Genomic DNA, 13,175 nt, shown 5'->3' with positions numbered 1-13,175 from the left:
ATTTCAACATGTTCAAACAGTATTATTGTTTTTCTTTTAGGTTGACTTAAATGTTAATCTATTTCTCTTCTATGTATTTTCTTTAGAGCAAAGAAATCAATCAGGGCGGATACAAAGGCTTGTGTGTACCACTAGTAATCATGTAAAATTTAAAATAAGGTACCCAATAAGATTTGACTGTGAAAAGATTCAGTGTTGTGGAATAACATAGAAAACCAGTTTAATGTAGTCCAGAAATTTAATTCTGTAGCCTCTACATAAATTCTGTCAGTACACCTTTCTTAATTATGTGGCGATCTAAATTTTCACAGTCCATCTTACGAATGCTCACATATTGGCATAAAGAACGCGTTAATTTCATGGAAGCTGCTAATGAAGGATCTTTGCCAGCAAAGAAAATTGAATAATAGGCGCCCCCCTCAGCTGTGGAATTTTTGTATCCAAACCGTCTGCGGCATCTAGAAGCTACTGTTTGATCCTGAATGAACAATTGGTCTCCACATTATCTGGGAGATTGACAAAAAAAAGGGCCAATAAATATAGAGAATGTTCGATGTTTAGAAGACGAAATGCAAAAAATGCTGGTTGGTCGCTGAATGCGCCATTGGCCGAGCATTATTTTAGTAATTCAGATATTTTTGCTGATTTTAGTATACTAATATCCTTATATTAAGGTTATATGAGTTTCATTTAAGAGTTTTTTTTAATTTTAAAAATTATTGAGAATGTATTGCTTGTTGGAGCAATAAAAATTGAAGTGTTATTGTTTGATTACACTTTCTTAATTAAAGACAAATCACAAAATGAATAATTCATAACTGTAAAAAGCAATTTTTAATCTCAAGCAGCCATTTACATGAACAGGGCTGGATGTTACAGACTGGCTCGTCCTTATTTCATAATACAAGATTAAAAAACAGTGGAAAAAGTCGGATTTCCAGACTTGGTTCACTGTAATAAGTAATTTTTAATCTCAAGTAGCCATTTACATGAACAGGGCTGGATGTTACAGACTGGCTCGTCCTTATTTCATAATACAAGATTAAAAAACAGTGGAAAAAGTCGGATTTCCAGACTTGGTTCACTGTAATAAGTAATTTTTAATTTCAAGTAGCCATTTACATGAACAGGGCTGGATGTTACAGACTGGCTCGTCCTTATTTCATAATACAAGATCAAAAAACAGTGGAAAAAGTCGGATTTCCAGACTTGGTTCACTGTAATAAGTAATTTTTAATCTTAAATAACTATTTGCTACTGGTGGTCTGGATGTTACAGATTGTTGTCTATACTTTGTAATATAAATCAATGAATAAGCCATTTTTTATTGAGCTATACAAAAAAGAGCGCATACTCTTAACAATAAAAATATATCATTCTTTGACTCAAATATAAAGAATGTTTGTCAGTAGCTGAATATTAGAAGTGGTAATTAGTAGTTTCACATAATAGAATATACAATCTATAATTTGTTGTGTTGGGAATAGTTTCATAAATATAAAGACTGTTCATTACCGGACAGTCAGTTGTAAGAAACTCCAATGAAGAGTAAAATCTAAGGGTCAGCAGCTGGATTCGAACCCGGAATATCCACGTTGGAATCCAGTATTTGCTAACCACTCAGCTGATAATCCCTTCTCTTGTCTTGTCTTCATTATTAAGTTTAAAAACTTTTTAAAGAAAATATTTGAACGAAAGCTTACTTAATATTAAGTCACTTTGTGCATGGATAATTTTCAATTTTATTGAGGAAGTAATACATTTGCGAATTATAAATCTATAAAGTAGTTTATTTAAGTTTAAGACTTCATTTACATATTCACAAAACATTATATAAAAAAACGAACTAATAATATTAAATAGAAAAAACACAAATAGAAAACTATTTTATTCGACCATTACAGGAAAAGGACAGAATAAAATAATGTAACAAAATCAGCACAAAGAATTTATAAATTCTATAATTGCCATCATATAATAATAATAATTTTATTCTGTTAAATACTATAATTTCTGAATTGTGTTAATATTTTTGATTACTTTCTGATGATTTATGTTCTAGCGACATTAAAACTTCGTTCCTCTTCACATGAAGTTGGGTAATCAACTAGCTAATTAATAACTGTGCTAATTATTTCACTCAAATGTACAATTGCAAAATAAAAAAATAATAATATATTCCAAGGAACAGTTTACCAGCAGAAGGCGGAATGGTTAACTAGACCGAAATCTGAATTGGAACTATTTTTTACCAATCCATTTGCTAACAGCCATTTCAGTACACTTTCTATTATATATTTTATTTGTAAAAAGAAGTGGTTCAACGCCGTGATTCTTTACTGTCAATTTTACGGCCAAAAACTGTTTAAAGAAAATATTTTGGGGTATTACTAAGAACAGACAATTTAGCACAAATACTTGGAATATTTTATTGGCAGATCACAACGTCCTTCTTTAATGGAAATATTAAATAACGGTATTGGATTTTGTATAGAATTGACTCAAAACAGAATAGACTATTTAGGACAGAATAGATTATTTATTTTATGTCCATACATTTGTTTGGTACAAAAGTAATTATATAAAAATATTCCTTTATTAACCTTAAGTAATTCAAATAATTTTCAAATTTGAAATTAATTACAAATATTTCACTTTAAAGTATGTTCCACATCACTGAAATTAATAATTTAGTCCGTTTTTGCCAAAAATGGCAAAAATAAATTATTACTGAAATTGGTGATACTTCTTTCTTCCTTTAGAATAAATGAATAAGTCACCAAAAATTATGGAAAATATTTTACAATTAATTACATTTCTTAATTCATAAAACTGAAAACAGTGGTTTTTTTTTACTGTTTTTGAAGCTGTTCTCTCTTCAACTCGTCTAGGAAGAAGCTATCACGCCTTCGGCGTACGAAACAGCAGAAAAAAGTTCAGGCACTTCGCTTCACCAGGGTGGCAAGCACCTTAGTCTCCTCCAAGCCAACATGTCCTGCCAACAACAAACATAAAGTTGAGTAACTTTAAAGAATCAATATATCTGAGAACCCAAGCAAATAACATTACAAAAACGAAAAAATAAATTACTTTATTCTAGAAAGAAGCCGTTCTCTTTTCAACTCTTCTAGAAAGAAGCTGTTCTCTCTTCAACGCTTCTAGGAAGAAGCTGTTCTCTCTTCGACTATTCTAGGAAGAAGCTGTTCTCTCTTCAACTATTCTAGGAAGAAGCTGTTCTCTCTTCAACGCTTCTAGGAAGAAGCTGTTCTCTTTTCAACGCTTCTAGGAAGAAGCTGTTATTTTTTCAACTCTTCTAGGAAGAAGCTGTTCTCTCTTCGACTATTCTAGGAAGAAGCTGTTCTCTCTTCGACTATTCTAGGAAGAAGCTGTTCTCTCTTCGACTATTCTAGGAAGAAGCTGTTCTCTCTTCAACGCTTCTAGGAAGAAGTTGTTCTCTCTTCAACTATTCTAGGAAGAAGCTGTTCTCTCTTTAATTATTCTAGGAAGGAGCCATCGCGCCTTCGGCGGATAAAACAACACAAAAGGGTTTTTTAGGCACTTCGCTTCGCCAGGGAGGAAATCACCTTAGTCTCCTCCAAGCCAACATGTCCTGCCAACAACAAACATATGGCTAAAGTTAAGCAACTTTAAAGAATCAATCAATATATCTGAGAACACAAGCAAATAATATTACAAAAACGATCAAATAAATTACTTTTTCTAGGAAGTTGTTCTCTCTTAAACTCTTCTAGGAAGAAGCTATTCATTCTCTCTTCAACTCTTCTAGGAAGAAGCCATCACGTTTTCGGCGTATGAAAAAGCAGAAAAGGGTTTATTAGGCACTTCGCTTCTCCAGGGTCGCAATCACCTAATTCTTGTCCAAGCCAACATCTCCTGCCAACAACAAATTATAAGAGTAATGAAATAAAATATATTAAAATATTTTGTATGTTAAACCTCTCTGATTAATTATTGTACTAATTACATATATTAAGCTATTAAGTATCTATACCGGCAGAATGGGCATGGAAATGGGCATTCTGTATAATGCCAAGTTACTTTATTCATACTATAACTTAGCAATAATCATAATAACCGCACATCTGTGGCTAGTTAAAAAAACAAAAAGTATTGCTAGGAACAAAGTTCATATATACAAAAATTGGCACCTACTTTAGCTAGAGGGATCAGCTTTTTCGTTCCCAGGAATCTGTTGCTAGGAAAGTACCACCTCGCCCAACCAGCCATCTTCCAACGGCTCCTAGAGAATTTTTTTAGAAATTTCCCAACTATCCATTCTGTGGACAGTGACGGCAACGCAACAACAGCCTATGTAATATTACTAAAATAACAAATAAGTTAATTAAAATAATCAACACAAAAGCCAACAGAACAGGCTCTTAACTGCTCTTTCGCTTATCGAGCAAAAGCTCAAAAAAAGCAAAAGTGCGTTACGAAAACCGAAGGAATTTAACTTTTACGTACAACTGCCCAACTAGGTATCGTGGAAGGCCTAGACAGGGAATCGAACCCAGTACCACAAAAGCATATTACCAAGTTTTGCACATTAAGAACTCCAAAATAATTGGATTGGTTACTCAAATTGGCTGCATTTTCTACGAATTCCAGAAAAAGGAAACTCCAGAAAAAATGGCCATGAGTACTAAACTACATTCCATTTTATTGCATGTGACGTTTGATAACCGGATCCCGATATGGTCGGATTAGCATAAGAAGCTCGACGTCAATAAAACTGTTATAAAACCCATTTCATTGGAAAAAAAACCATCATATAAAATTAAATAGGTTAGATCTGGTGCCAAGAACCACCGATGAACTATTGAATATATATTAAATACTTGTGTATCCGTTAAAGATCATCTAGAAATATGAGTCAAGTACACTTCTAAAGAAACTCAAATTAGGGGATTGCCCAAAGATAGTATTAACATGATTAAAAGATTCAAATATTATCAATGTAAGAAATAAATAGCCCGAAGGTACTAAGCCTTCCTAACAATTCTCAATAAACCATAAATATGCATTCATGCTTATTTGGCAACTCTTAATTTTGTTACTGATCGGCAGGTCGCAGGGGCCCAAGTCTGTTCCCACCACATCAGGAACCATAATAAGCCTAATACCCGTAGTTTCCTTATACATTTTGCAATGATTGGAGTAAATGTATTAAATACCATTATTTTTATCATTTATCCCAAATGCATAACTACCAAATGGCGCTACGGTCCTGCAATGTCCCGGAGACAATATTCTTTGCCAGTCCGACCTATCGCAGGATTCCCATTTCCTATACAATGTCCTCTTAATCCCATCTATCCCACACCTTTTAGTTAGGCTTCTCCTCTCAAGGCCTACCTTTCGGTTTGACCTTTGAAGTCATTGGGGGGAGAGAGAATTACTGAACAGGTATACTCAAGTGGTGACCCATTCACCTTATCTGTTTTTTTATAAGACACATCTACTGTATGGATCTGAATATAAGGAATTCCAGAATAGCTGATAGTACCAAATTTTGGGAGAATCTTGTATGGCGTTTTGCACATTAAGAACTCCAAAATAATTGCCTCAAATAGTTACAGAAATCGGCTGCGTTTTCTGTAAATCCCAGTGAATGGAAATTCAAGACAAATGGCCATGGGTATTAAACTATTCCATTTTAGAGCATGAGAGATTTATATTATCGGATTCTAATATGATCGAATTAGCATAAGAAGCTCAACGCCAATAAAACTGTTATAAAACCCATTTCATTGGAAAAAAACCATCATATAAAATTAAATAGGTTAGATCTGGTGCCAAGAACCACCGATGAACTATTGAATATATATCTAATATTAAATACTTGTGTATCCGTTAAAGCTCATTTAGAAATATGAGTGAAGTACACTTCTAAAGAAACTCAAATTAGGGGATTGCCCAAAGATAGTATTAACATGATTAAAAGATTCAAATATTATCAATGTAAGAAATAAATAGCCCGAAGGTACTAAGCCTTCCTAACAATTCTCAATAAACCATAAATATGCATTCATGCTTATTTGGCAACTCTTAATTTTGTTACTGATCGGCAGGTCGCAGGGGCCCAAGTCTGTTCCCACCACATCAGGAACCATAATAAGCCTAATACCCGTAGTTTCCTTATACATTTTGCAATGATTGGAGTAAATGTATTAAATACCATTATTTTTATCATTTATCCCAAATGCATAACTACCAAATGGCGCTACGGTCCTGCAATGTCCCGGAGACAATATTCTTTGCCAGTCCGACCTATCGCAGGATTCCCATTTCCTATACAATGTCCTCTTAATCCCATCTATCCCACACCTTTTAGTTAGGCTTCTCCTCTCAAGGCCTACCTTTCGGTTTGACCTTTGAAGAGTCATTGGGGGGAGAGAGAATTACTAAACAGGTATACTCAAGAGGTGACCCATTCACCTTATCTGTTTTTTTATAAGACACATCTACTGTATGGATCTGAATATAAGGAATTCCAGAATAGCTGATAGTACCAAATTTTGGGAGAATCTTGTATGGCGTTTTGCACATTAAGAACTCCAAAATAATTGCCTCAAATAGTTACAGAAATCGGCTGCGTTTTCTGTAAATCCCAGTGAATGGAAATTCAAGACAAATGGCCATGGTTATTAAACTATTCCATTTTAGAGCATGAGAGATTTATATTATCGGATTCTAATATGATCGAATTAGCATAAGAAGCTCAACGCCAATAAAACTGTTATAAAACCCATTTCATTGGAAAAAAACCATCATATAAAATTAAATAGGTTAGATCTGGTGCCAAGAACCACCGATGAACTATTGAATATATATCAAATATTAAATACTTGTGTATCCGTTAAAGCTCATTTAGAAATATGAGTGAAGTACACTTTTAAAGAAACTCAAATTAGGGGATTGCCCAAATATAGTATTAACATGATTAAAAGATTCAAATATTATCAATGTAAGAAATAAATAGCCCGAAGGTACTAAGCCTTCCTAACAATTCTCAATAAACCATAAATATGCATTCATGCTTATTTGGCAACTCTTAATTTTGTTACTGATCGGCAGGTCGCAGGGGCCCAAGTCTGTTCCCACCACATCAGGAACCATAATAAGCCTAATACCCGTAGTTTCCTTATACATTTTGCAATGATTGGAGTAAATGTATTAAATACCATTATTTTTATCATTTATCCCAAATGCAAAACTACCAAATGGCGCTACGGTCCTGCAATGTCCCGGAGACAATATTCTTTGCCAGTCCGACCTATCGCAGGATTCCCATTTCCTTTACAATGTCCTCTTAATCCCATCTATCCCACACCTATTAGTTAGGCTTCTCCTCTCAAGGCCTACCTTTCGGTTTGACCTTTGAAGTCATTGGGGGGAGAGAGAATTACTGAACAGGTATACTCAAGTGGTGACCCATTCACCTTATCTGTTTTTTTATAAGACACATCTACTGTATGGATCTGAATATAAGGAATTCCAGAATAGCTGATAGTGCCAAATTTTGGGAGAATCTTGTATGGCGTTTTGCACATTAAGAACTCCAAAATAATTGCCTCAAATAGTTACAGAAATCGGCTGCGTTTTCTGTAAATCCCAGTGAATGGAAATTCAAGAAAAATGGCCATGGGTATTAAACTATTCCATTTTAGAGCATGAGAGATTTATATTATCGGATTCCAATATGATCGAATTAGCATAAGAAGCTCGACGTCAATAAAACTGTTATAAAACCCATTTCATTGGAAAAAAACCATCATATAAAATTAAATAGGTTAGATCTGGTGCCAAGAACCACCGATGAACTATTGAATATATATTAAATACTTGTGTATCCGTTAAAGATCATCTAGAAATATGAGTCAAGTACACTTCTAAAGAAACTCAAATTAGGGGATTGCCCAAAGATAGTATTAACATTACTAAAAGATTCAAATATTATCAATGTAAGAAATAAATAGCCCGAAGGTACTAAGCCTTCCTAACAATTCTCAATAAACCATAAATATGCATTCATGCTTATTTGGCAACTCTTAATTTTGTTACTGATCGGTAGGTCGCAGGGGCCCAAGTCTGTTCCCACCACATCAGGAACCATAATAAGCCTAATACCCGTAGTTTCCTTATACATTTTGCAATGATTGGAGTAAATGTATTAAATACCATTATTTTTATCATTTATCCCAAATGCATAACTACCAAATGGCGCTACGGTCCTGCAATGTCCCGGAGACAATATTCTTTGCCAGTCCGACCTATCGCAGGATTCCCATTTCCTATACAATGTCCTCTTAATCCCATCTATCCCACACCTTTTAGTTAGGCTTCTCCTCTCAAGGCCTACCTTTCGGATTGATCTTTGAAGAGTCATTGGGGGGAGAGAGATTTACTGAGCAGGCATACTCAAGACGTGTCCCATTCACCTTAAATGGATTTTCTTAAGACACATATACTGTATGGATCTGAATATAAGGAATTCCAGAATAGCTGATAGTACCAAATTTTGGGAGAATCTTGTATGGCGTTTTGCACATTAAGAACTCCAAAATAATTGCCTCAAATAGTTACTGAAATCGGCTGCATTTTCTGTAAATCCCAGTGAATAGAAATTCAAGAAAAATGGCCATGGGTATTAAACTATTCCATTTTAGAGCATGAGAGATTTATAGTATTATCGGATTCCAATATGATCGGATTAGTATAAGAAGCTCAACGCCAATAAAACTGTTATAAAACCCATTTCATTGGGAAAAAAATCCATCACATAAAATTAAATAGGTGAGATCTGGTGCCAAGAACCACCGATGAACCATTGAATATTAAATACTTGTGTATCCGTTAAAGATCATCTAGAAATATGAGTGAAGTACACTACTAAAGAAACTCAAATTAGGGGATTGCCCAAAGATAGTATTAACATTATTAAAAGATTCAAATATTACCAATGTAAGAAATAAATAGCCCGAAGGTACTAAGCCTTCCCAACAATTCTTAATAAACCATAAATATGCACTCATGCTTATTTGGCAACTCTTAATTTTGTTACTGATCGGTAGGTCGCAGGGGCCCAAGTCTGTTCCCACCACATCAGGAAGCATAGAAAGCCTAATGCCCGTAGTTTGCATATACATTTTGCAATGATTGGAGTAATGTATTAAATACCATTATTTATATCATTTATCTCAAATGGCACTACAGTCCTACTAAGTCCCGGAGACACGACATTGCTAATCCGACCAATCGCGGGATTTCCTCCTCCAATTTTTGATTCCCATTTCCTTTACAATGTCCTTTTAATCCCATCTATCCCACACCTTTTAGTTTAGGCTTCCTCTCAAGGCCTACCTTTCGGTTTGACCTTTGAAGAGTAATAAGGGGGAGAGGGATTTGCTGATCAAGCATTCCCAAAACGTGTCCCATTCACTTTATTAACTGGTTATTCTTAATGAAAGAAATAAGAACTAGTTCTTGGAATAGTTCGCTGAGTTCTTAGTTTTTCCTTATTCTCCCAACTTATTTTTAATAGACATGACAATATGAGTATATTTATCAACCCAACCATTGAGCAATTGCTCAATTGTTTGGGTAAGGCACCCAGGTTTGATAACTAAATGGGACAACTGGTCTTACGTATTATCTAAATACTAAGACAAAATAGGTAATATTTTTGTTAAGTACACAGCCGTTAACAAAATATTCTTATTTCGTAAACTGGAAAAACGGACAAAATATCCCTGGAGTTGGGTATTTAAAGCACTGACAGCTTCTATAAAGAAAATCTTTCAATTATCCCTTGTTTATTCATTTCAAACTCTAGAAATACCAAAAAAAACTATGATAGAATTTTTTAGGATTAGGCGCTGTTTGAAAGCATACCATTAAAAAATGTAAAATATAAAGAAAGACAAAATATTTATAAAAATGCAATTAGGGCCCGCAGTGCTGGATATCTATTATCCATCTTAGCACGCATAATTCTTGTATCCCAAAGGTTCAGTTAATTATCTTTATTAATTCACGAACACCCAATTCATCGGTTAATCTTGTAAAAATTTCATGCCTAATAAAGGCTAAATAATCTTATTAAAACTGCCCATAACTTCTCCCAGGAACCAGATAAATTGGTTTATAACATTTATTACTGCAAAATAATAAAAATCTTACAGGAATCCAATTTGATTTACCCAAACTATTTTGTGAGATTCAATAATAAGGAAAGCAGTAAATTAGGCTGTGGGGGGGTACCCCAGATGGTTGCGTATTCACCAAATAAATACAAAATATATCCATGAATAACTTCCATATACAAAATGGGAAATATCTTATGCCTTTAGAAATAAATTTACACTAATTATTATTTGGTAATCTACTAGAAAAACCCTGGGACTTATTTATAACCTGCTCAACGAATGTTGAAACAGCATTATTCCAATAAACACTTAAGTTTTGTGGTATAACTTCTGCTTCAATTTTCGAAAAGTAGCATTTCTTTTCTAAAACCGTTTAGAAACAGGTTGTTTAACAAGTTGCAATCCCACATAGTTATTTTTAGAGAAGTTCATATAGCTTAAATTCCTAAGCGAACTTTAGCGCATGGGTTAAATTTTTGGAAATTGTCTTTTAATTGGCTCTGTACATTATTTGCTGCTGAAGGCTGTGCAAGTTTTCCAAGATTGTATTACAACAAATCATTGAAATTTGCAACAAGCCCACATACTCCGGTAATGCTCTCGAAATGATTGGATTTAACAGTAAAAATTTATCTGTTAAAGCAACACAAAACGTAGTTCCCATTTTATCATTAATTCAAGTATTTTATGATTTTAATCAAATGTGTTTTCTAAAATATTTGGAAAGATAGAACAGGTCTTTATGTAGCCCTTTGTATAAAAATATTCTATCCCCCTCTACCTGAAATGTTTTCTCAGTTAAATTATGCTGCGTAAATATTCGCAAATTTACTAGATCATGTTAAAACAATATCAGTTTCCAAAAAAATCTTTTCAACCCATTTCTCGGATAACACTCACGAGAATTTCAGTAAAAAATTTTGTAAATGCATTCAAGCTATGAAAGTTTTTAAAAATTTACAAATTTTGCTAGTTAAATTTAAATTTTATATTTAAAAATAATAATTATTAAGTTCCGCCACTTTTCCCCTTTTGTGGTCTACGATAGTAACGTTATGTTTTGCTTTGGATCTGTTAATGTTAACCTATACTCCGTAGGCAATGATGGCTGAAATAAAATAAATCTACCATAAGTTCCATCAACATGCTTATATGACATGTTACCTATAAATTATTTGCTTCAAAAAATATGAAGACAAATACAAAGTAACAAAAATAAGCAAATAGTTGGGAATCAATTTATAATAGAAATATTTTGTCAAACCATCTTGCATTTAAGATCAAAAAGAAATATTTGATTTAGCAACACTTGATTTTAAAGGTTAGCTAATCAAAATTTCTTAAAAAGCAATAACAAGAGCAGATACTCTGAGCTAAGTATTTTCTCCCGCCTCATAATAAGGGAACCATAATTATATTATTACGGGAAACTTTAACATTCAATTATTTAAATTACAAAAGTTATTGCTCCGCAAATAAATAACGAATGATCTCCCACAACTCCGTTTCATGAGATATCTATATTTTTGTGTACAGAGCCAAACAGAAAATCCCAAATAAGCAAACATGAACTTCTCTTCGCCCCATCAGCCATTTACTGCTATTACGTCACGAATTCCCGCGCGTGAAATAAAAAGGTAATGCTCATTTCCAATTTTATAACCTTTTTTAAAAAGCACATTGTTTACGTCACGCCAGGGGACAGCTTAAAAAAGAATTTGCGTACCCAAAAATTAAATCGTCCCTCCATTTTAAATATGGCCGCCACAAATTACGTTCTAGTTAGCTTAAATTTCTTTTAATTCGATTTAAAAAAAAAAATCGCGTTCCACTTCACAAATACAATTCTCACGTACTTTTATTAGACGCGTTTAATTAAAGAATGAAAAATAGTTAAGAATTCAGCTAGCTGTAGTTAAACTACAAGCTGTGCTGTATTTAATCATTAATAAAGTGATAGTTATAGTTAAGTAGAATATCTTAAGACACTTGTCAACCATTAATTGCCCCAAACAAACCCACTTTCAATAAACATTTATTCTTGAAATAAAGTCCAATTTTCATCATATTTTTAATATATTGTATACGGAGTTCTTCCCATTTCATTAGCTTCAACATTACAACTTTTATCATATTTCACATCTACATTAAGTAGCAAAAAATAAAATGAATATCCCAAATATATATTTCAATTTTGTACCACAGTAATTCATTGTTAGTGAACCAGTTCTGGAAGTTAATTACTGAGCAATGGTCAGTAAATAACTTCCAATAAGTAATTCCATTACCAATATAATCCAGTTTTATCATTTAGTTCATTTTTAGTTCACTTGTATCACAAAACCCAATTTAACATTAACCAATTAACACTTGACTTCGCCAGTCACCTTTAATTTCGTTTAATTTAATTCAAGTATAATAATTCCTTTAATTTTCATTACTTTCATTTCCAGCAAAAGATGCTCAACCAAATAACGTTAAAACTTCAATAAAATACAATCATCTGCCCCTGATATATATTCTTGTTTCATTTTCGTGTCCCATATTCAATTAAAATGAATAAATACTCCAAAAACATTCCCATTTTCTTCAGTCAAATTTTCCATAAATTCACATTTCCCAATAATTACCACAAAAAAACCCATTTCATTGCCATTAATTTATTCTTGCCCTCATTTTTTGTATATTAACCCTGTATAATATCCAATTTCCATCAGTGCTGAAAACCCATAAATATATAAGTAGCACTTTTACAAGCTCCATCAAAAGGACGCAACTAATATGGCGTCATACAGATTTTTACCCAAATACAATTGTCACACCCAGAATGATGTATACATTATACTTTTTCCAATAAATATTCCATAAATAAATTCCAAACAACATTCCCATAATTCATGACACACACAAACACACAACACAAACACAAAAACACAAAGAAAAAAAAAAGTTCCAGTCGGTACGTAAGGTAGAGATGTGCAATTACCCACAACCTAACCTGGAATG

General features: G+C 33.3%; 1 long non-coding RNA gene across 1 annotated transcript; it reads right to left on the bottom strand.

Annotated features, from left to right (window-relative positions):
* Positions 1–1,883: 1,883 nt before the first annotated feature.
* Positions 1,884–13,175, bottom strand: LOC141462074 (uncharacterized). The gene is made up of 4 exons (XR_012463097.1): positions 4,174–13,175; positions 3,716–3,894; positions 3,091–3,610; positions 1,884–2,995 (listed from the first exon to the last, which is right to left on the bottom strand). It is a non-coding gene; the product is annotated as an uncharacterized lncRNA (long non-coding RNA).

The sequence above is a fragment of the Rhodnius prolixus genome, unplaced genomic scaffold, assembly GCF_049639745.1.
Source record: "Rhodnius prolixus isolate KJV_2025 unplaced genomic scaffold, Rpr scaffold_12, whole genome shotgun sequence".
In the NCBI taxonomy this organism is placed as follows: Eukaryota; Metazoa; Arthropoda; class Insecta; order Hemiptera; family Reduviidae; genus Rhodnius; species Rhodnius prolixus.
Note: the sequence above shows the minus strand (reverse complement) of the source record. Positions and strands in the feature narration are given on the sequence as shown.